The sequence below is a fragment of the Cygnus atratus genome, chromosome 4 (assembly GCF_013377495.2).
Source record: "Cygnus atratus isolate AKBS03 ecotype Queensland, Australia chromosome 4, CAtr_DNAZoo_HiC_assembly, whole genome shotgun sequence".
NCBI classification, from domain to species: domain Eukaryota; kingdom Metazoa; phylum Chordata; class Aves; order Anseriformes; family Anatidae; genus Cygnus; species Cygnus atratus.
Window position 1 is genome coordinate 55,459,972 of NC_066365.1, and position 26,699 is coordinate 55,486,670.

Below are 26,699 nucleotides of genomic sequence, written 5' to 3' on the forward strand. Positions count from 1 at the left end.
AAGGAAAATATAAGAAAGTAGTATAAATTGTTAAATGTCTTTTGTTTCTATTTTCTGGTGCTATTTCTTTTGTTTCTGTGCTTATGCTTACTGTGCTTTTCTGTGTCCTAAGGTTGTTGGCTGGGTGTGGTGGAGAATAGGTGTTTTAATGAGTTGTCAGCATCTGAGTCCCCTTCTGGGAGGAATACCACGCTCTTGTTGCTGATTTCTTCTTTCTTCCTCTGTGATCCACTTGAAATAATGCCTATACATTTGCTAATATGCTTTTATGCCTTTAGTCTTTCCCCATTGATCTGCAACTCTACATTACTTCACATTTACTATATACAATTGTCAAGATCCCCATTTATTTAACCATGGGTGAGTTTATAACCCTGGGATCTTTTGTGCCCGGACCTGTGTTCCATCCTGTACTCCCTGCCTATACTCTTCTACACTGCATCCTATGTCTCCACTTCTGAAGGCCTCTGCTATTGTATGAGACCTGTATTTTCCTACATTATATTGTCATATTATGTAAATATCTCATTCTGCATAGAATAATTTCTGGTTACTTTTGTCTGTATAAAACTTGTGTTGTACCACACACAGACAAACACACACACACACACAGAGTAGAAGAATTTACCTGGTGCCTTTGAGAAATTGCTATTAGAGCTAAGCCAAGTTAAAACAAAGTTACAAGAAGGTTGAGAAAACATCAGACAGAGCAAGCCTAACACCTCCAAACTCTATGCAAAACTTAACACTCAGTACTAGTCAGTACTGTACCATATATATGCATCTTTACTACAGGACAAAGAAAGAAGATAAGAGACTAATTTAGATGGTTTTGCTGAGAAGCAGACGGTAGAAACTTTTGGCTTGAGTGAAAATCCATGAGTCTGGATCTGACTCTGCATAAGCATTCGTAAACAAGCTAATAAATAAACTTATGAAAGTGTTGAAAAGTGGGTTTGGGAATTTTGATATTCTTTAACATCTGTTAGATTATTCTTTAATATCTGTTAAATGCCTGTTTAAAGTAATACTTTTAATTAAAAAAATAAAATTTAGAAAAATCAGAATGGAAGAGTTGATAGTGGTATTGTATTTCCATGTAATATGCATGAAAATAACATCTCTGGAGCAAATGCAGTAACGGGGCAAGAAAGGCAGTAACTTCGGCTTTTGTGACAGAATATGAGGGGAAAAAATAATCTAAAAGAGCATCTTTCCCATTCAGACAAAAATAGTCTTCACCAAGTAGGAGTAAAAACTGCATTTCACTGATATACTATAAAAATATTTTTTTGTAACCATAAGGATGAAAAACTGCATAATCTGTAATTACTATTATTGTTTTGTTTACAACAACATTAATCTTTCTGAAAATAAAATTATACAGTTAAGGTGACAGGGAAAGCAACAATATTTACGAGTGATAAAAGAATGTGAAGTGACATGTTTCAAGGGTTGTGTCAAAATGCAGAGTGGCAACTGTCTTCTGTTTCTTATGACTAAATTCAAGAATTTATGAGTGATTTCTGAATGTAGGACTGCATTCACAGCATATATTCACAAATTTTGAAGGAAAAATCTCTATTAGTTTCAACTGAATGTATAGTAATTTTTACAGCATGTAACTGGAGTTTATGCAGGTTGGGATGGAAATAAGTCTTTTGCATTTGCCTGCAGATAAATACATAGGTAGCTAACAAAACCTCCAGCAAGTTATAGCCAACAGACTGTACAGCCTGTAAAGGATAGTATTACTATAGTCAATTGCTCTGGCAAAATTAGTCCAATTTGACAAAAATGGGAAAAACAGTAAGTCTCATGAAGAAGTAGAAATTAATGTGGATGGATTTTCAAGAAAGAATTTTGTGGCCAAAAGTTAGCAAGTTTGTATCTGAGGACATCAATATGTAGTAAGCTATTTTAGAGATTAATTTCAGAGCAATTTTAAAAATTGAAGTACATTATATAACCAACTATATATAAATTTATGTTCCTAATTTAAGCACACAGATCTCAAAATCTTGTCTTTGATGATTAGGTGTAGAAATCATATGTAAAGGATTGTCATGAGAGACAATCTGACTGTTCAATTTTAACAAAAATATTTTTTTTTCCTTGCTTTTTTACTGTAAGAGAAAATGGACTTTATAAAATTTCAAATAAAAAGAATTGGGAATAACACTGTAAATATAATACAGAGGCTCTTGTGAAAGCAATTCAGCATTTTGCTTGGCATTTCAAATATAATGAATGTGTTTGGTAGCTAGAAAGAAGGAGACAGTGAAGATAGAGTGAAAGATAAAGAGAAAACATTTGAAAAGTTAAACACAGAATGAACAGAAGGATGAGAGGAAAAAGCTGTTCAAGGAACAGTGGCAATACAATGATCAAGAAACTAATTCACTGAGGAAGGGTTAAAAAATATTGCCTCTATTTATTCTTTTGGATGAAAGAAGAATTCTTCATTTAGACCTGTGTTAGAAAACTGACTGCTGGTTAACAGCTTGGAAGGAAAAACAAAACCTAGCCAAACACATAAAGTTCTCTACAGGCTAATAAATCAATGTTGCTGGCAAATGACCACAGCTGCTCATATGCCACAGATGTACATACGTTGCTTTCTACATTTGCATTGTCTTGTCTTGTTGGATATAAGGCAAGAGTTAGTGGAACTGACATAGGTTTACAGAAGGAAAAGACTGAAACATGAGTACCAAATCACAGAATCATAGAATGGCTCGGGTTGGAAGGGACCTTAAAGATCTTCCAACTCCAACCCCCCTGACATAGGCAGGGATGCCACAAATGTTCCTAGGAATCAAGGGTCATGGAAAACTCTCAGGGAATTCAACATCATATTCTGTTCTCAGGCCAAAGTGAATCTAGTAAAGGCCAAAGAAGCAGCCTACATTTATAGTTCACAGTTTAATTCAATATGAATAATATTCATCACCACGCTTGCAATTTTTTTATGCTGATAGGATGTGGCATATTCTCTACAGTACAATAGAAAACAGATCAGCAAGTTTAATCTCTTTTTGTTTAAAGTGTTTAAAAGCATTGTCTAAAGCACTGATATTTCACAAAAATAAGAAAATAAAATGTAGATGAAAGTAATTGAAACAGTAATGTTTAATTTTATAGCTTTACAAATAAAGTAGAGTGGGAGAAAGAAAAGTAAATGTTCTATATGTTTGTAGTAAACATCAATAACATTGAGCTGGATTGATCTGCTATTTGCACTTTCATGTAAATTTTTCTATTTATGACTAATCTTTAGAAAACAGGTAAAGTAGAAGAAAGCTTAGTAGCTTTCAAGGAGGAAGATGAACAATATTATTGTATCTCCAAATGTTCTGAGAAAATGTGAAAACTTAAAAAATAAAGAAAAAACTAATAATATGCATATTACATGCTGTATCAAAAAACAAACAAACAAAAAACTTTCCGATGTGTCTTATCACTGATTTCATAGTTTCAAAAACACAGTCTAGACATGACAGTTTCTTTCTGCTATGATGTTCAGGAAATATAAAAGTAACTGTTTTCTGTAGACAAGATCTGAATCTTTTGTAAGTTACCATAACACCACTGGCTTTAGGTAAATCTAAGCATTTATAAAAACTGAGAATATGACCACACGTGTATTAGTATCTGTATATTTTGTTTTAAATAATATTTTATTACCTTAATTTTGCTAACAATACATAGAAATAGTCATATACGTGATTTTATTTTTTCAGATATTTATATTAAATACCTTTTTCATTTATAGAATTTCAAAAATAAAAGACACAAAAATTAATTCTTTGGTCCAATAAAAAGGTATCTGGAAAGCAAAGACTGACAAGAAGTACTAAGCCTGCTTGAGGTTATCAGGCCACAATGTTAATCATGTTAAGACTTTCCAAGCAAAATTTTAAGTTATATATTTTTTCATTATGTTCATATGAACACGTTATGTTCATCTTCCTCCTGAAAATACTTAGGTCAGGAAATGAAATTTTTATTAAGAGGGTGAGGTAAAAGAAATTTTATTTGTACTTGAAGTAAAAAATGATGAGATTTGAAGTAGCTGATAATTCATCCTAAATGAGAACAAGCTTTAAAAAAGTTCAATAGATATATTATTACAATTTGTTATTATTATCTTTCTTAATTAGTATTCATGGTCTGAGAGGAAACAGTTTGGAAATATCAAATTATAACTTAAATTTAGATCTCTTAAACTATCTTGATATCTGTCTATATGGGCTTTAACTTAAAAGTGCCTTTAGCATTGCCAACATTATTGCTGTCAGAATTTTTACTAGGGTGTGATATTAAGTGTTGCTTGCCCACCTAAAACAATTGAAGCTACTGTGGCTAAAAAGAACTTTTAGACATTCGTTTTTCTGAAGAGCAAGACATTTGCTGAATTAGTGGACGTTTTCCATGAGACTTATGAGACTGCTTTTTCTTTTCTTTTTTTTTTTTTTTCTTGGTATATTATGAATATATCCAGCTGGAAGACATTCAGATATTTGGAACTGATAGAATTCATTGCTGTTCTCTATGTATGAATTAACATCCATTGTGCACTCTATTACTATTGTTTTATTTACCTTTGCAGTAATTTGAATTTCTACTGAGATGTCTGTAACATACATACAGTGTGTGTACATAATTCCCTTGTTTCTTTAATGTTCTTGGAACTATAGAGATTACATACACAAACAAATAGAAAAAAAAAAAAAACAACTCTACTTTGTCATCAGAGTTTTTGGATACTTTATCTTGTGGGCTATTAAGAGTACTCCTTAAGTCACAGGAAGCTAAAAAATTGTATTATTTCTACATTCTACATTCTTTGTCAATGTAATTCTAAATGACCAAAACATTCCACCCAAAAAGGGTAAATCATAATTGCATTTAGAAATAGAATAGCAAAAACAAATCATGCAAAGTGCATAATATAAAGTAAATATACAAACCTGAAAAAGAGAAAGAGACATCTTAAAATATTTTACTACAAATAATTTAGAAGTCTCATTCAGTTTAGGCAATGAAAAAGAATTGATAATATAGGAGAATAAGAATTTTTTATTCAGTGTAAATGAGATGTCAACAGGTAATGTTATCAGGTAACAGGTGTTAGAAGTAGGAGTGATTCTGTTGACAAACAGTGAGCAAAATTCTTAGATGTATTTTTCTGTCTCTCTTACACCTTTATGTTGCAGAGTTTTTAAATGTGTGTCTCAGTCTTGTCATTTTGCCCGTGCTATTCCACTGAGACAGATTTGGAGGTGTTTCAGATTATAGTGTTATCACTCTACAAAAGACATTCGATTCCATTTCTTTATCCTCAACTCTGTATTTGAGATGTGTGGTCTCTTTCAGTGCCTAGCTGAGGCACTTATTCATGTAGAAGAATGAATAGGTAAAGACTAAAATAATGCAAGAAAGAATTTTACAGTCAGGAGTTGTATATACAAAGCTATAGGTAGGTCAGTCATTTTATATGGTGGTCCCCCATGTTGGGTCTCTCTAACATCACAAATAATCATAGCTTGTGGTATTCTAACATCACAAATAATCATAGCTTGTGCTATATTTTTGTATGCACCACTAGTTAGATTGTTGTTGAAGCAAAAATCTATTATGCCCTTATAACTATGGCATTTATGTCTATAGTTACTCTAGAGTACTTCTCTGAGATCTTTACACAAGTAAATAGAAACATACAGCAGTAATCTATGAACGTCAAACTGCTGCTGCTGGCAGGAATATCTGAAAAATATGGTAGGAAAAGCTAAATTTGTACAAAAGGATAAACCCATGGTACCTATTTGTATATGATATGTCACTTCATCTTTTTATTTTTATTCTTTTTCCAAAGTATTTTGAAAAGTTACTTTTTTTTTTTTTTTTTTTTTCCCCTTTCTTTTTCATAGTTTCATAGAATTATAGAATATCCTGAGTTGGAAGGGACCCACAAGAATCATAGCATCTAGTTTCTGGAATCATGTCATTAAGACAAGGAATCCATAACAGCCAAACTTCTAATTCTGAATACAGAGAAGAATCTTGCTTTTTAGAAAATCTTAAAATATTTGATGAGAGTGAAATGATACACAACTGTAGGCCAAATTTTTATATAATTTTTTATGTAGCTTTGTTAGCGTTAGACTGAAGTAACTGTTAAATCTGGTCTTGAATAAGTAAGTCATGTCTGGAATCTAACAAAACCTTTTCAATGACTATAAGAGCAATTTCCAGTAATCATGACTCAAATATAAAACCAAATGTGTGACCAAAAAACAACTTATTCAAATGTTTTTTTTCTGTGATCACAAACTTTTCAAAACATAAGCTTTCAATTGTCATGTAACTGTTCTTGTGTAACAGTAACACTTATCAAGAGTTTGAGTTTAGGCATGATTTTTTTGAAAGAATATGCACAAGGACAGCTAATATTATATTAATCACAAGGAATTTCTCTGTGGTCTGACTGGCTGATTTAGTTTTATCTAAACATAACATGATTCAAACCAGCTCTGGTGAATTCACTTGCGTATCTAATAAATAGTTGATGTAATGTCAATAAATTAATTTTAATTTTTTAAGATTTTTTTAATTATTTTTTTCCTAATCTTTGTGCTTGTCTGATAGCTATAATATGCTATTTCTGCCTTTCATAGATAATAGAGGCATGTTGCATCATATAAAAGACCTTGCTCCCTTTTTGGCTTTGGCAAACCAATGAACTCTAAACTTGGATCCGAGCCTGTTGAACCAGAATTATCCCTATCTGCAAACAAATTTCTCAGTGTGAAAACCAGGTTTGTTCTTTGAACTCAGTTTTTCTCTTATTTCAAAATGAATTTGTAAGGGTTCTGAGGAAGTCCAATCAGTTTACACTGCTGAAATATAAAAATTATTCAACAATTCACATCAGTGCTACTAAAGGCCATTAAATAAAGATAAATACAATCTCCCACTGAAACTGGAAGAAGGATTTAAGGGGTCAAAATATAACTGTTCTGACATGAATTTGGCCAGGAGACTTGAGTTAATAGTCTATTTTTCAGTATTCTAGTATCTTAAAAAAGGTTTCTTGTTACACGTGAAAACTATCACCACTAGCAAGAATTTCTCACATCAAAAATATCAGTAGAAAGCTTGTAGAAAATAACCTAAGTGAAAAAATGGAATAAAAATAGGAACAGAACTCTCTAAATCTATGATAGACAAGCATAAGAAAGTTAATGGCAGTTCACTGCATTTTCAAGCGTCACAAAAAAAGGAATCACAAAGTAGATACCATCATTTCTGTAACAGCAGATTCTAACACATTTTCCCACAGATTTTTAGTTAATACAATATAAGAGAATACCTATGAAAGTATGAGGCATTGGCTTATGTCGTCCTGGTTTATTCAAGATGACAGATAACCTGCTTTTTCTCTTTGCTGTATATGATACTACACTTTTCTACCTATACTCAGATACCATCTCATAATATATTTAAACCAAAACCAATTATTACCATTTTATTTCAGCCCTGAAGAATTCATAAATCAGGCTCTATTTATTTATTTATTTACTTTTTAATTTTTACTTTTTGCCAATTATATCAGGTTTTTTGATAGAAGATATTACCTTTAACACTTTGTTTTGCATATACAATGGAAATTTTTACCTGAATATAGAAAAAAATAAAATGAGAAGAAATAGCAAATCTATTTAAAACTTTTTAAGTCTAAAAAAACCATAACAGTTCATTATCTAGAAGTGGAGATAGATGATCTGAAACTGTCCATAATGAGAGAGAAAACTTAAAAAGCAAACCACCTCAGCAACATGTATTAAAAGTGTTCTAGAATTAATATTTGACAATGTATTTTGAAATAATCAAGTAAAATGAGTTGCTTTTTCCCAGAGGTTTTATATATATATATTTATTTTTTATTTTTTATTTTTTTTCTCTTGAGCATCCTATGTTTACCTTGAATAAACAGCTAGAAATATCCAGGAAAAACTGGGGACTTACACCTAGAAAGTTTTTTCTTTACTTACTTCTGTGTTTTCTTTAAATATTTCTCTTCCAATGCAGATGCTTTCTTTACAGTTTTTCATAGCTATTTTGCTCTTACTGCTACTTAGTGCATTACTTTCTGCCGAGAAAGTAGACTATACAGAGCTGCTGGCTTTCTTAAATGGAGAGTAACTCCCATTTTCTACATCATAAAGTGTATAAAAACAAATATGAATCAAATAAACAAAATGATAAAAGCAGTTGAAAGAAATGTCACTATAACACTTTCAGAAAAATCCCATCTTATTCTCTGGCTTACTAATCAAGCTAAATAAATAATAGATAAACTTACTGTCAGTCACTATCTCACAGATCCTTTGGCTCAATAGTGGATACACATAACACATGGTTATGATAGATTAGTAGAAATGAGCTAACTTAAAACAAGCGTACAGTTCATAGGAGGGATATACAAATTTTGATGAAAAATATTAGCTATTAATATGTTATATAGAAATATATGCTTAGTGAATGAATGATCATTTTCCGTAATATAGAGTTAATTTTGTTTGAAACTCTTACTGCAATTGAGACTTGCACTGAATGTCTTTACTTTTGGCTCACAGATCTGATGTGCTTCTGCCAACATGGCACCCAGAACTATCAGGCTGGTTGATTCTTATGATCATGATTGCTTATCTTGCTGAAAGATACAAGAGATTCCTAGGTATGCAGATGCCTGGAGAAACGGACAATTCCTGAAATAAGAATCAAAACACAAAGCTCTCTGCTGTTTCTTATTTTTACTCTTGTGTTAACAGACTAAAAAAAAAAGTCTCTGTTTTATTGTCCTTTATTGTCCTTAACATGGCTGGACTGTGTGCCTCAAATTCCATACCTTAAAATCTGAAACTGTGGTACAGTTTTATTATGGTAATCAAAAATTATCCATATAAATAATACTTCTATTACTTTAAAGACTGTATCCTTTGCTAAGGAGTGATCATACACTCTGACGTATGTGAAAGGTTCCCTTATTTGTTTACTAATATCATTATTTTATTGTAATCATCTGATGATCTTGTGACCAAATCACACCACTGAAAAAAATAAATATATCTTTAAGAAAATTAGACTCTCTTTCCTCTGAGTCTTCAATGTGGGTTCTTGCCTGTCATTGTGCCCTTGTGCTTCTCTGGCCTTGGGGAAATGGACCTTTGGTGGGCTGATGGTTCTCCTGGGATGCACAATAGAGCCACCAGACAGGGTTATTTGCCCTCCTCCCTTGTCCTGCCATTGTCTCTCTGGGATCCTTTGTGGATTGGCAGATAAGGCTTTATCACATAAAAACAGAAATAAAAGGAGAGTGATGTCTGTAGTACTCCTGCTTCAATCGTTGCAAAGATTGGAAGACATTAAGTAAATGAGGCAGAGACCTGCAGTAAGAAAAAGGATGGAGTGAGGGAGAATGTAACTGAGGAATTTCCAGGGAAATGACGTGGATCCAGGTCTCTGCTTCAACATTCCCATGTAATTCTGGATAAGTCACTTAAAGCACATTTTCACAGGTGGACTGTAATTGTGTATTCTTTATTTTCTGGGTGACTGAATTTATTCCCTATGGTTTGATTTTCGGAACAACATGGCGCTTGTAACCACATCATAAGCTAGTTAGAGCTGTGCTTTGAATATATGAAGTGTAATATATTGTTATGTTCTCTAAAAAACAGGTTCAGGTTATGTGAAGTTGAGCACATAAAATTAGTAACTCTTTTTGACCTTATTATCTCTGCATCTTGGTTCTCAACCTGTGTTTTATAAATGATAATAGGACATAAATAGTAATGATGTCCTTCATTATATAATGGTGCTACAGGAATCAGTTTGTTTGGGGAAGCGGGCAGTCACTACTATTACTAATGATACTGTTTGATATCTCCTATATCACTGATATCAAAGCAAAGCATTTTGTGATACGATTAAATATTATAGCTGTATAAGAGCATTCTTCACATATCTTTCTTTACTCTTTATTTTTTAATACAACAGATACTAATTATCCTACCCTTAAGCTGCATTTGAGGGATTCCCTTCTAAAGATCCCATGAAATTGGGTTTCTCCCTACAATACTCTCACCTGCTCCTGCAGCTTTTTGGGTATATGACCTGTCACATGTATATGCCAGTTTAGTTCTACCAAGAATCTCTGTTAAGAAGATGGATACATGTGATTTATTTATTTATTTATTAAGTGCACTTTTCACCTAATTCCAGGTGCAAATGGCAATGGGAAGTGGCAAGAAAGAGAGGAAAGTAGGAAACTGGAGAAAGCCCAGACCAAACTATACCGACCATTTCTATGCTGTCATAAAAGATCATTGAAGTAGCAATCTATACAAGGGTAACAGATGCATCTAATCACTGTGTTAAAATTTGACATCATAATGCAGTCACATTGCTGCATCACATATCAGTAAATGTTGTAATGTGTGCCTCATGGAAGATAGTGAATAATCTTTTTGTACTCAGAGAAAGTTTAGAGTACTGTAAAAATATGCTGATAGTGGAAAACAACATAAACTAAGTTTTCTGCTCTCTATGCACTATGCATTCCATGCAATAGGAAAATATTTATTTCTAATGTGATTCTACTATAATGGAGAAGACTGTTTCAATGCACATGAATAACAATATGATTAATCCTATTATATTCTTTATTTTGATTATTCAGCTTTACCAACTCAATAATAACTTTCAATAAATTTTCCTAGTGTTTTATAAATAAAGATGCATAAGATTCTCATTAAGACTTATGATTGAATATATTTTAATTTGCTGTTGAAAAGATGTCAGCTTTTAGTAAGGGGTAAATGCAAAGAAAATTGTCTATGCTAGGTTAACACTGACTTAATTATGCAAATTAAGTGAATTAATATGTGGTTGAATTTTATGTGTTTGAGATGGTGACTATGAAAACTAATGAGTCACATGTGATAATAAGAAAAATAAGGACACAAGGGAATCAAATAAGTTTACAATTAAAAATGTGCTACAATTTTATTTGACCAGATATTCTTTTGTATATGATCTGTGTAGAATGTGATCTCATTTTTCTGTTGGATCTATATTAATAAAGAGTTTAGTTTGAAATCACATCCTACTATCAGTATTGGAAGCTGGAAACATTATGCTCACTTTAAAACTTGAAGAAATTGCTTTATTTTCATTCTATTCTTGACTTTTTTCCAAGATAACCAAATATATCTGTACTTTCTTTCATTCAGATTATGTTTCCCAGGAATGAGAGAAACAAAAGCTTGGTCAGCTGTATAACTCAAGGAAATATCAGCAAAATTATTTGACCATATAATAGGAGAAAACAGTATTTAAATCATAAAATATACAGTACTGACTGATCCTTTAGCATTGCACAGATAAGTGAGAAGACCCGAAGAGATTCTTCTCGGAGCAGTAGCTGTACAGGCTTTTATAAAATGTTTCATCAAAGGCTTTCCAACTTGCTCTCATTGGAATCTATAGCTCTGTTTGATTGCAGAGATGAGATAAAAAGTATAGACATAAGTCCATACATGGCAACTTACACTGGCAAAAGAAAGCAATGTGTTGTCTCTCTTTTTCATATCCTTTTTTTTTTTTTTTTTTTTTTCTTTGTCTGATTATCATGATGCAGGGCAGGGTCCTCAATGTGGTCATGAGGATTTCAGCAGTTCATCAGTATTTTCTTCCATTAAAAGAGTCTAATTTTTTATCTCTACGGCATGCACTGATACAGTTTAAACTTCCGAAGTCAATTTGCATCAGATACAAACAAATACATTTATAATGATTTGTAGCTCTTATGATAGTTGTTTTATATTCAACTGAGAGAAGCAAAACCTTTTGGTCATCTACTTTACAAAGCATTTTTACCCATAACGACCAGTGATACTTGGCATTTTTTTCTATTTCATGAATTTTTGTATTCCTTTAAAATGTGTCTTCAAAGAGGTCATCAGTGAACCCTGCAGCCATCCATGTAGCAAGGGACCTTGGAACCCTTGCTTGTAACGTAACCGAAGAGTAATTATTATGTCATGAGTGATGTGGGCAGATTGTGAAGCACAGTAAATTTATGCATCAGTCACAAAATTTATACAAAATTAAATACAATAATTTCATGTTAATGAAACAGACATCTTTTTTCCATTTTAGCTGAGTTAAAAAAAAAAAAAGAGTGAAAATAAAGATGATCCAAATGCAAGGTGCCGTGGCCTGGAACTATTACGTAACTTCCCTAACTGTTCTTCAGCAGACTGCCAGGTACATGCCTCCATTTAATCTTGTGTTAATATCCTTCTCTATTTTGACCTGAATTGGTCTAGTATAAGTGGATAAGTTAACACTAATAGTGCTCTGAACTAATCCCTCCCTATATATGTGCTAGAATAAAAGTTGTGCTGTCACAGCTGGCTAGAAAAGTTCAGAGATATCTGAATCTCGGTAAGCTAACTGCAGTGAAGCAGCAGGATGATCAGGAGAAATGCCTGACTGAAACTTAACTCAAGGAACAAAGCTTTTTCTCTGTCCCACTCTGTGGGCTATCTCAATTTTACAGCATCAAACATTGCCTATGCAGAGAAAAGCCCAGACAAGAAAAAAGACCAGAATTGCTAAGATGACAAACTTAAAACCTTTGACTCAATATAATTATCAAATAAAAATCAGTGCATTAAGAGAAATCTTTGCTATGTTATTAGCATTATCAGTTGATGTGGAAAATAAGTTTCTTCGGGGACAAAAGTGTCAAGAAAAAATTAATTAATAATGGAATTAGATTTGGAATAATCTGTAAAAATAGGCTGAAATTTCTTCTGTTCTAAGCAAAGGCTTAAATATATAATGTTTGGAATTTCACTTTTTTTTTTTTGTTTGTTTGTTTGTTTGTTTTTAATAGGTTAATGCAAATGAGCAAAATGGTTCTATACCCTGCAGCCACAGAACTATGAATTTAGATGAGTCATTACTGGAAGTAATTCATGCTAAGTCAGGGAACTATGGTGAGATTTCTATGAATGTAGAGATGCTACATAAGTTTGATTCCAAATATGCAAGACTAATGACACATTTCTCTACACATTTCTATTTGTGTCCATGTGACTCTGATGCACAATAACTGTAGCTAAATTTTGGTGTAGGTACTTTCTGTGGAAAAAAAATCCACCTGTTCTAAGCATCTGAAAATATACGTTATGTCTGTGTATTGACAGCATTTTTAACATAAAATAAGTATGTGATATTCCTTTTCATGGTTTGGTTTCATTTGGAAAAGCAGGTGTATTATTTTCTCTGTCTGAAATAGCAAAACTGGGAGGAACTGGAAGGGGAAACAGATTTATAATGAATTTCCTTCCCCAGGTTTCCTTGAAAGAGAGAAATGGAACAAAAGATCACACATGCACTTCATTTCAGAGTGAGCCCTTATAGGTTTCACAACTTGGGAAGCTCAGTCTCAGTTTGGACACATAAATCCTTTACTTTTATGTGTTGGCTACTGTCTGTAGGAGAGAGACCATCTTATCCCATAGCTCTGTGAAACTGCTGACTAAGACTGAGAACAGTAAGGTGGCTGATGTTTTCATTTGACCATTATGAACTTTCTTCTGAGGAAGTAATAAGGTGAAGTTGTAGAAAATCTATACTGGTTCTGAAAATAGAATTTCTATGCTCATAGCCATTTACTTTCATGGAGGGAATATTCCTCTGCTTCTCTTCAGAGTATTTAAGAGCAGCCAAATCATCTATACATTGTGAACACTGGATGGAATTTAGATTGAACAGCATGACAAAGTATATATAAAGAGGCATCATGAAATATCACTTTGATCTGACATCTTTTAAAACAGATTAATTATGTCCATGATATATATTATTATTTCTTTAATATATTATCTTAGTAGCCATTTTTAGATTGCTACAACGCAAGAATGATGTGGACCTGTTAGAGTGGGTCCAAAGGAGGGCCACGAAGATGATCAGGGGGGTTGGAGCACCTCTCCTACAAAGAAAGGCTGAGAGTGCTGGAGTTTGTTTGGCTGGAGAAGACAAGGCTCCAGGGAGAACTTACTGCAGCCTTTCAATACTTAAAGGGAGCCTATAAGAAAGAGAGAGATTTTACTAGGGTCAGTAGTATTAGGACAAGGGGTAATAGTTTTAAATCTAAAAAGGATAGACTTAGATTTGCTATGAGGAAGAAATTCTTCAGAGGATGGTGAGGCACTGGAAAGGTTGCCCAGAGAAGTTGTGGATACCTCATCCCTGGAAGTGTTTAACGTCATGTTGGATGGGACTTTGAGCAACATGATCTAGTGGAAGATGTCCCTGTCCATGGCAAGGGGGTTAGAACTAGGTGACCTTTAAGGTCCCTTCCAACCCAAACCATTCCATGATTCTCTGATTCTATGACATCATATGTACACTTTTGGACATACAACTTATACATGCAAATATTTTTACTCACTAAAATGTCAACATTATTGACTCGCTAGTCAAAGTATAACAACTACTACTTTAATCAGTATGTTTGTTGTCTTGTCTTTTGCAGTTGATTACTTTTTTCCTTTTCTTTACGTTTATCTGATGTTCCTTTTCCTGCGTACCTGCCCAGACACTTCTTACACTACTGTAAACATTTTGTCTTTTTCAAAAAGTATTCTTTTTTTTTTTTTTTCTCACAGCTCTTCATTGGTTATACTACCTCGGTGTCAGAGGTATGTCTTTTAGCTAATCATATAAATAAATTCCTTCATCAAGGGTGGGTCTCTTTGTTGATAGCAATGAATTTCAAGTAACGGCATAAAAATACTGTGTGATAATATTTACTTCAGTTAAAACTTGGCAACAAATATTGTTTCCCTTTGAAAATGTTTTATATTTCTGGTTTCACAATTCTGAACCTTCACTTCAGACAGGCACTTCAAATTGATTGTTGTTGAACAAAAATAAAAAGAAAATATATAGTAATGATTCAGAGTTCAGTAAGTTGGCCTTAAAAGTCTTGTTTCACAGTGACCTCTGATTTTTCACACACAATTAGCTAACAAACAGAAATGTAATGAAAGAACATACAGGAATTCTAACTTGTAAGCCCATTATCTTTCTGCAGTCATAAGATCATTATTATTTGCAAACATTGTATATCAGGAAACAGGCCGGTGTTTTTTGATCATAAACATTTTCAAATGTGTTATTCAATTCATTTCTCCCTTCAATATTTTTAGCCAAAAGCAGTTATTTATACTGATCTACTACAAAGCAATATTTTTCCTAAGCAAATCTCTAGCTTATATCTCTAGCTAATAAGCAGAGAAACTCATGTAACTAAGTAATTATGCTAAATATCACAAGGAATTTTTATACTAACGGTAGTTCATTCATAAGAAAGAATCACCTCAGGCAATTATACACTTCAGATTAATGGAAATAGTTTATTTTTGTCAGAGATTTTCTTATATGTTTAAACATCATCTTTTGTCTTGAACTCTTTCTTTAATTGTGCAACTATTCTGGAATTTAAAAAATATTGCCTTAACATTTTACTCCATTAACTTTTATAGAGCTATAACATTGAGTATTGTTTCTTATGTACTTTGTCTCGAGAAGTGCACTTAAAGCTGCAATAAACAGGCAACTAAAATTTATCCCAGTTCAGACGGGTTAGTAATTATCAGTAGAAATGTACTCGTATGAGTGAGATGGACATTCTTTATTTTAATTCTAGATCTCCATAGCTTATTTTGTTGTTAAATGAACTCTCAACAAGGGGTCAAAGGAAACTTTCTTCCTACCCTTGTGTGACTAGAGTTCTTAATTTTTATCACATTAAACTTCTTAATTACTATGAATGTTTGCATTGGTTTAGCATATCAGATGTTTTTGTATTTTATTTTTTTTTAATTTCAGTGTTGTTTGTTAGGGAATAAGTGAAAGAACAATGAGTATCTAGTGATTCTGGCTGATTGTGGTATAGTAATCTGAAAACTCTCCTCTGCAGTGTACATGATATATTCCCATTTAACATCAGTTTAGCAATATAGGGAAAGTAAACATTAAAAATGCACCCGTTTGTTTATGTTTAGACTCAGAAATGATATGCATATCCATAATAAGGCAAGAAGATGTAAGTTTGGAGGAATCGATTGCTAAAGGTTACATTAAGTACTGAAAAATAACAGTAAATTATAAGAATTTTGAAAACATCATGAAATATGTGCCTTCCAGAGAACCAGGAATGGAAAGAAAGATAAATGGAGATTCTTTGCATATCAATGTAGTTCTCAGAAAGGACAAGATGACAGCAGAAAAATTAATTTATTTCTTTGTACTGATGGATGTTGTGGAGAAGCTAAGGGAGATTCCTGCACCAAAACCTTTGCAAGAAATTAGTCTGAAAATCTATCAGGAGAATAGCTTTAGAATTGCTTGATTTAATATGTTACTACTTATTAAATCACTAATAATAACTAGTTTAATAATAAGCTGCTAGAATTCAGATATGAAACTCCTGAACTAGTTGCTCTGTGTAATATGGTGTCTGAATCAACCTTCATAACAGAAACAACTGTGCCAACTGTGCCAACAAAATTAGAAAGGGACACTTAAGCAAGTTAAAAATAAATATATTGTGCCTCACCGATGTCTTAAAGTTCTTCAGAGGAGTCAGTGAGACAATGATCTAGACCATACAGGTGTTACAGACAACTTAGTGGGTTCCTTTTTAACGGACTTCAGTTAATTTCTTTAATCTGTTACAGAAAGCAGAAGGAAAGATACATTTGCAGATTACTAACAACAGTTAAGTATAGTAAGTGAAGAGTAACAATCAGGGTCAGTTTTCACAGAGGCTGATGGTCACTAGTGAAATCTCTCACAAATCAGCCATGGACTTAGCATTGCTTTTGAAATTCATAAAATATATTTGATGTGAATAGTAAGCTTAGTTGCCTAAGTTGCCTATAGTTAACTTAGTTGCCTTAGTTGCCTAAAACGTAGTTACTTTACTTTTTTATACAAAAGTAAAACAAAGATTTACATCAGAATCTTGGTGATTGCTCAGTGAAACAGAAGATTAAATTCAATATTGTAAAGTAAAGCACAAAAGAGAAAAATATTCCTTCCTATAGGTGTAGAGCTGCTGGCAAGAAATTAGATATTTTTTCTCAAGAAGCCATCTTTCATGAAATCATCACAAATCATTTAAAACTTCACTTTAACGTCCATGTCCAGTCAATGGAGTATATAGGAAATCAGCAGGTAAATAGTGCTGAAGAAATCAGGAGATATAATCTTGTAATATAAAACCAGAATTAAACAGCACACTTTAAAGATGGATCACAGCATGTAGGGAGATATGAAAGAAAAATATAACAGGTTAGGAGTCTTCAGTATGAAGAAGAGACACATGTAGATATTTATGATTAAAGGCATATCAATTTAAAGGAAAATAATTTCATATTTCATATTTCATATACTATTTTTCTGTCGTATTCTATATAATAGTTATCATAGTGCTATAAAAGAGAGATCAGTGAATAAAATTTAAAAAGTAGAAGGTTAAAACAAGTGTTTTATTTATTCATTTATTTGTTTTTTTTTTTTTTTTTTTTAGGATTATCCTAAAGAATAGGTGGTTGCTAATGTAGAGAGTTAAAGGTGTTAGGTAAGGATTTTGGTTGCTCTTTACGAGTACTTAATTCACTCTATTGCAGAGAACAATAGGTTCTGCCTTGATGTATTTTAATTTATTTATCCTTACAGAAAATGATTCTGGTTCAGGTTCTCAATACATATCACATTAAATCTGTAATAACCCTGTCAAATCATAGCAATCAAAGCCAAAAGTTTTGTTCATTTGATCTGTAAAAGGTGCACACAAGTTGTTTTTATAATTATTCAATACAATATTCTCCATATGCAACCATTTTTCTGGTCCACAACAATATCTGTCCTCAACTTCTAATAAAAAAAAAAAAAGTCAGATTAAACAAATAAGAAACATTAATTTTCCCTTCATTTTGCTCCACTTCATGTATGTATGTATGTATGTGCTAACATGGTATACTTTTACGTTTTTATTTTTGTTGTCGTTTTCTAAATAAAAGATCTGCAGGGAGTCAGAGAGAGGTGGTGTGTTCCCAACACCCCAATATAATTGATGCTATTTTCAAACTTACCTAAGGCAAAAAAAAAAAAAAAAAAAAAAGTACATTTTGGATTCTCTTACAAATCAGCATTATTTTCATATATGTAGTAGAATTACATTATTTATCATGAACAGATAACAGATGACAGATGTAGTTCTTATTCTGTCTTGTACCACATAATTTATGTTTCTTGTTATTGATGTGTGTCACAAACATCTTTGTAATTGTGCACTCAGTTTTGAGATTTAACATACTGGATCTTGTACATTCCTTTCCTTATGAAACAAACAAACAAACAAAAAGAAATAAAATCATACAAGTGATAAATGTGTCAGACTTGAATGTGATTTTTCAGTAGTTTCTCAGAATATGTAAAACAGGTCTTAGCCTTTTTCAGTTTTGGACTACCAATGTCACCAACAGTACAGTAGGTATCTTCCTTATTTATCATTAAATATGCATCAGATTACAGATTGTATTTCATGCCTAATCTTCATGGAAATAAATAAAAAAAGTTTTCATTTCATTTTCATGGATAAAATATACAGAGTTTGCAAATCCACTCGCTTTATATTGATATAATTCTACTGACTCAAAAATGGTGAACAGATGTAACAGCTGACAATCTACATTCATTTGTCAATCTCTGATACTTATTTTATGTGCCTTTTAGAAGACAGCATTCTCAGAATCACAGAATCACAGAATCATCTAGTTTGGAAGAGACCTCCAAGATCATCTAGTCCAACCTCTGACCTAACACTAACAAGTCCTCCACTAAACCATATCACTAAGCTCAACATCTAAACGTCTCTTAAAAACCTCCAGGGATGGTGACTGAACCACTTCCCTGGGCAGCCTATTCCAATGCCTAACAACCCTTTCCGTAAAGAAGTTCTCCCTAACAACCAACCTAAACCTCCCCAGGTGCAACTTTAGCCCATTCCCCCTCGTCCTGTCACCAGGCATGTGGGAGAATAGACCAACCTCCTTTAGTGTGTTTTTAAACTGTATCAAATAACATAGTCCTCAGCTTCCACTGTAGGTTTCATGACACTACTTCACTGTGATAAAAGCTAAAGTGTGTATATAACTCACAGATAAGGAAACTAAAATTATGAATACAAAAACCCTGAACTTCTCAAATTCCTACAGAGCACAATTCAAATGAACTTATGGTAAACATAAACTTTTGGATTCTCATCCAGACTGAATGATCACTGTTTTGCAGTTTTCCAATGCTAGCCTCAAAAAGCCTACTATATTACTGAAGACATATCTATCTCCTTCCTGTCTGTGACTCAAAGACAGACCATTACTGAAGATCAAAATGAGCTATGAGTGTATCAAGTATCTCTTGTAGATAACCTTTTGTAGATATTGAAGTCCTGACCATGACGAGTGTGCCCTCGTGGCCAAGAGGGCCAATGGGATCCTGGCGTGCATCAAAAGGAGCGCGGCCAGCAGGTCAAGGGAGGTGATCCTCCCCCTCTACTCCGCCCTGGTCAGGCCTCACCTGGAGCACTGTGTCCAGTTCTGGGCTCCCCGGTACAAAAAAGACAGGGAACTCCTGGAAAGAGTCCAGCAGAGGGCCACAAAGATGATACGGGGCCTGGAGCATCTTCCCTGTGAGGAAAGGCTGTGAGACCTGGGTCTGTTCAGCCTGGAGAAGAGAAGACTGAGAGGGGATCTTATGAATGTGTATAAATACCTGAAGTGTGGGAGACAGAGGGATTTGGCCAACCTCTTTTCAGTGGTTTGTGAGGACAGGACAAGGGGCAATGGCCACAAGATAGAGCACAGGAAGTTCCGCACCAGCATGCGAAAGAACTTCTTCACCGTGAGGGTGACAGAGCACTGGAACAGGTTGCCTAGGGAGGTTGTGGGGTCTCCCTCTCTGGAGATATTCAAAGCCCGTCTGGACGTCTACCTGGGCAGCCTGCTCTAAGGAGCCTGCTTTGGCAGGGGGGTTGGACCTGATGATCTTTCGAGGTCCCTTCCAACCCCTTCGATTCTGTGATTCTGTGTGATTCGGTAATTTGGATATGAAGTGTGCATAGAGCTGGGACTGTACACATAGATTCCAAAGTGACTGCAAGAAAGTACTGTTTTGATCAGAACATGTGGTTTAATATATCAGTGCCTCCAAGCCAAGAATTCATGCTGTCAGCAAGAAACACGCCATATGTGGTGCTCAATTGCTCAAGCTATTATCTCATTGAGCCTAAGTGGTTCCTGCAGAATGCAGAAAGAAAATGGCCTGAATTAGCAGAAAAAAAAATCCTGAAGATCTTAAAACTTGTAATACATTTTTTTTCTTTTTATTTTTGTCAGCTATCACTAGTCTTTTTATTTTATTTTATTTTATTTTATTTTATTTTATATTTCCAGCTATTACTTTTCTTCATAGCATAATTTTGCCAGAAGACAGGATTAGAATTTAAAAGATTATCTGTGAGCTCACAGCTTCATAGTAAGTACAGAGCAAATCCATTTGGAATAAAGACTGAAGTAAAACATAATGCACCAGATGAGAAACAAAACCACAAATGATAAAGTCCAAGTAAAGTACATATATGCAAACTTTTATTGTCTTCATTCAAAACACAACACAAAATCCAGTGTTGATTTATATCTGCCTATTTCTGATACCTCCATTTAAGAAGTTTCTTCAGCTTAATTTTCTGGACAAGGCAGTTGCTGAGAGATCAGTTGGTCAATAAGTTCTTCTGCGATTCAGAAAACATGCTGAATAGAATCTATATTCCTAGATTGCATAAAATAATGAAATGTATTGTATTCTCCACCATCATTCAAAGTTAAAGGAATCTTTACACATAAACTCAGTAGCAGTACTATGTTGTCTTATTACAGAGTGAAAACCTCAAAGTCATATTCTATATTTTAAATAATTCTACCATTAAAATTTGTTAATAGTTGCTGGTGTCCCAGAAAACATTGAAAAATAAACAGGAGAGATGCAACTCTTGCTATCATAAAAAAAAGGGGTGAATTGTTTAATATTGGTTAATCTCTGATTATTTTCACATTTCAGGATAGACAATTTATTTACTGGCCTCAAAAGGCTATTGGATTGTCTCTATTTCAAGTTTTTTTTTTAGTATTAGTATTTTTAGTTTAGAAGAATGGAGAAGAATGGAAGAAATATTATCTATTTGTTTTTTAATGTTAGGTGTCTGAATGAATAGGAGATCGGTTGCTAGAGGATAAGTGAGAAATGAAGTTGCTAGCTTTCAAGCATGAATAAGTTAGAAATGTTCTCAAGCCTTTTTCTGATATTTAAGATTTATTGTCATTTCATATTGTCATTAAGCTGAGCACTCATTTGCTCTGTTATACTCTAAAGTGAGAAAAAAATAAAAAAACTACAGGTTTTGAAGTATACTTGTGGTATCACTTTTAGAAATGGTTTAAAATAATTTTGGATGTGTGTGCAAAAAGTATCCAAAATGACTGTAAATCCCTGTGAATATCATGGGAAATTTGCTTGCTTTTTGTTTTGAACCAAGGATGTTTCTGATTGTTATCAAGGAAGAAATTCTTCAGAAGAGGAAAAGGACAAGAGAACACATTTTCAAGTGTAATAAGGAGACCAGTACTGAAATAAGAAAAGGAGATATCTAAAGCAAGCAAGTGCAATCTGATTGAAGCTTGTGAGTAGCTCAATAAAATAACTTAATTGCTTAATAAAAATCTCAAGCATGGGAAAAGATTGAGCAAACTGATAATACATTAGAAAACAGTAGGTAGCAGAGTAAGATGTTTTATCTCCATTTTAATCGTTTTAATTTTTGTACACACACTTATATAAAAACTGTTAACTGAGCTGGGAATTTTGGAATTTAAACCATACACATTTTTTATCAATCTTTTTAACAGCTTATGTGTCCCAAAAGCTTGGCAAAAACCAGGCAGAGCCAGCACTTTCCTGTCAGATCATCAAGCCTGAGGCAAGCACATACAGCTATACACTTTCACCAGCTAAAATCTAGGAAACAAACAAACAAACAAACAAACAAACATAAAACAGGAGCACTTTGAAATCTATTCAATTTTCTCACACATACATTTTTGACCTAATATAGTTCAGAAGAAAATGTTTTTCCAGAAGGCATTTAGCAAAGAGCCTTGACAGTGAAAAAGACCTTGCATACTCCTTTACTTTCCATTTTGGAAAACAGTTAATGTATTTCTGTTATTTGTGCTAGTTTGTTGCTGTTGTTGTTGTTTTGACTCTAGGGTAGCATACTGAGTTGAATTCCCTTTACTCTTTTTTTCTGCTGTTTGTAAAAGGCCAACTGTTGAAAGTAGCTATTACAGATGCTATTTGAGTTGCATTGAGCATTGTTAATGAAAAAAACTGAAATACAATGTTTTTGACATTTACAGCAGACCACATTGTGCAAAAGCTACTTTTAATCAACTAATCAAAATATCTAAATGCTTTTCCTTCATTACCTTCCATAATGACTTTCCTTTAAATATTTTAAAAAAATAATAATTAGATTATGTGGCAATGAAGGTTTTACTAAGGTTTATTCTACGTTGCAATCTCTGAATTGCATTTAATTCCCAGCCCTAAAACAACAACAACAACAACAAAAATTCTTTTTGCAAGTTTCCAAAACCATTTCTTTGAGACAGTTCTAATTTGTTGTTTCTATTTGTTAATGCAAATATGCTGCTGAGAATTTCATTATGTTTGGATAATGGACTCAACTTTTGCTGCAGATTGATTATATGCTACTAAATTTTACTCTGTTTTGCAGATGTTGTTTATAAAGTCTAACATCTACCTCCTCAACATTAATTTGGTTCAGATAGTAATATTCATCTGAGCTGTTATTGTTTTAGCAGCCACAGTGTGTAAAAGCTGAAAAACTACTGCCTGAGTTTCCAGCATTTACACTGTTTTGATGATGGCATTTCTCACAGCTCTGGCCCGTGCCTGAGGGGTAAGTTATACCAGTAAATAGATAACATAAAGCCTATTACAATGACTATAAATGAATATATAACTTATTTCCTGTTAAGACAAGGACTTACTCACAAAAATAAGGAAACCTGGAATAGGCCTAAATTAGTAGAGGATTTACTAAGCCAACAATTTACATCTAAAATTGAACTCTTATTCGATGTGTTGAACTGAATGTAAGGGATGAGCTTTGGGGAACAAAAACATTTAATCCATCATGACAAAGCAGGAAGAGAACTTAAGTAACAAAAGGCCAGTCCCCAGGTTTTCCATTTCAGGGTATGAAGCAAAAAAGGATAGCATTTCCCACTTTAGAACTTTGCTCTTTAGGTTCTTAAAATATTTATTTATTTATTTATTTATTTATTTATTGTCTCACTGCCAATAAATATTTCTGGGTGAATCAAAACCTCTTTCATTTCTTGAAAATTATTAGAGGTTTCATCTACGACCTTATGCTCATGCATTCAAGACTACATTAGCAACATTCTACTTTTCTAAACCAGTACAAACTTATTTATGATCCTTTGGTTAATTTCAATCTCCACACTTCAGTTAGACAATGCTATAAGAAAATGCAGAATTTACATTTTCAAACAGAGTGTAATGGGAAATCTAAACTGCTACTCTTACAGATACAGAAAGGCAGCTGTGAGTTGAGCTCTAAATTGCTTTCAGGATCTTGTGTAGTTTTACATTTTACCTAACTACACCATGGAATAAAGAGCAACAACAAAAAATCCTTGCTTAAAGCTGTGTTCTTTCCAGCAGGGTCATTCACACATACAGAAAAAATCTGTAAGTTTTTGAAAATACTTGAGCATTCTGTCTCTTGTTGTCTAAAGTCTTTGTCAACTCATTTGTTGTATTTTCAGACTTCATGTCTACATTTCTTTCCTTCATGTTTGCCTAGCAGGCATATACCCACACTCTCACCTCTCTCACCAGGACCTAGCTTGTGACTGGTGTATTCAAGCAGTTGTGATGAGCTTTGGGAATAACTCTGGTGAAAATAGCTATGATAGACAAGACTTCTTGTGAATTTTATGCAGAATTTGTGGAATGTGATTAATCACAGAAGACATATATAAAATGTTCTCTATCATTTTAATCAGGAGGCTGACTACGATTGTAATTGGTACATTTTGGGTAATTTAACTAATTAATCTGTTTCAAGAAAAATAATGTCTGAAGCTCTTGGCAAATCAGAAAGATCTCATAATTTTCATTTGCGATTTACATGCTGGAAAAGTATCAGCCAGTAATTCACAATTCTGGTGTTATACTTAGTTCTTCTGCTTACCCTGTATGTAGTACCAATACTATTTTATGAAGAGAGTTCAGCAGACCTGGTACCTTCAGGCGTTACTACTATTTCCACTAGAAAACTGTAGCAGGTATTTGTAACCTGTCCATGTCTTTCTGCTCCAGTCTCTGACAAGTTTTAGGGCCATAATGTCAGAGTTATCTTGAATATTTTATTAGACTTCAGAAACAGTGAAAAGTAAAACAAGGTATATCATTTTAATTAAATGTCCATTAATAACTCACCTGCAGGTTTGAACATCTTTTGCTATTTATCAAGAAGATAAAGGTTGTACTGTATTTGATTCTTGATTAGATGGTGTTTACTGTGCTACAGGTAGTTTGGGAGTTTCAAGAAAGAATTTCCAAGATGAATTAAGATACTTGTTAACTAAAAATCAATGAGAAACAAAGGGTTAGAGGAATATATCAGGCTGACTGGGCACAGACTTTGGAGACGCAAGATGTATTACTATGCAGAGATGCATAGAGAACGGTCACAGAATCATAGAATATCCTGAGTTGGAGTGGACTCACAAGGATCATTGAGTCCAACTTCTGGGTCCCCAAAGCAAATAGCAAATTCTAAAACTGAGACAAACAGACACTTTTCATTTTCTCTGTTCAAGAAAGATAGCATGCTGTGCTTGATACATCCCAGGATACAACTGGCCCTTTTGCCTGCCAGGGCACACTGTTGTCTCATATTCAATTTGCTGTCAACCAGAACACCCAGATCTCTTTCTGCAAGACAGCTCTCTAGCCTCTTATTCTCCAGCATGTACCCAGGGTCGCCGCATCCCTGGTGCAGAATTTGGCACTTGCTCTAGCTAAAGTTGATGCAGTTGATGATTGCCCAGCTCTCTCTGTAAGATCTCTCTACAGCCTAAAAAGCCTTTCTGCCCTCAAGGAAGCCAACAGCTCATCTCAGTTTAGTGTCATCTGCAAACTTCCTTAGTATATATTCAAGTCCTTCATCCAAGTCTTTTACGAAGGTATTAAAGATTACTGGCACTGAAATGAGAGCTCTTCGGAACCCCACTAGGACTTCAGCCTGATGTAACCCCATTTACTATAACCCTTTGAGCTAGACACATCAGCCAATTGTTCACCCATTTTATTATGCAATTATCTAGTTGTATTATGGACATTTTGTCCAGAAAGATACTGCGAGAAACATCACCAAAAGCTTTGCTGAAATCCAAAAAGATTGCATCAACTGGCTTCCCTTGGTCATCTATGTGGGTAACCTTGTCATAAAAGGAAATTAAGTTCATTTGACAGGACCTTCCACTTGTGAACCTGTATTGGCTGTGACCAATGACTGTGCTGCCTTTCAAGAGCTTTTTGATAACAGCCAGAATAATCTTCTCCATAATTTTACCAGGCACTCAAGTGAGACTGACAGGCCTGTAATTACCAGGGCCTAGTAGTGTTTAGTGGGAATAAACTAAATATAGTTATCATTAGTTCTTCAGGTGGGGGAAATCGTGTATTTTAAATATCATTCCATAAAATACTCCCATAGATTTTTTCAGAACTTATTAAAATAATATGGTATTCCAATGTTTTTCATGCAGTGCAAATGTTGGATGTGAATCATGCTTTGGAACAGAATGTAAATCTATCAACTGGACCAGTGAAAATAACGTGACTGAACAATACTTAGCAATATTTTTTCCCTTCTCTCCTTTTTGGTAAGGATTTAGAATTCAATATCCTTTACAAACAAACAAACAAAACAAAACACTTCAAATCACAGTATTTTTAAATCTCATTACAAAGAAAAAGAAAAAATATATAAAGAAAATATATATATATATATATATTTTTAAAGCAATGTCATTAAATTTTTTTATTTTTTTTTGCCCCCCCCCCCCCAGCTGTAAAAGAAATTTGTGTTAATGATTTTGGAGGGTTTTACTGATTTTTGGTTTCACTTATTTTCCTCTTAACTTTACATTCTTACATTTTTCAGCTTTCAAAATGGATGTATCCTATGAGATTTTTATGGTTGTAGTTTTAATAGGGAATCCACTTCACATATTCCTTTTTTTTTTTTTTTTTTTTAATTCTAAAGAAAACTCTTCATAGTTTACCAGTGATCCTCTAGATTTCACTGTCATCAGATAGAATGTCTAGTTCAGTGCAGATTTTACTCTACGACTGTGAATGTTTTATTG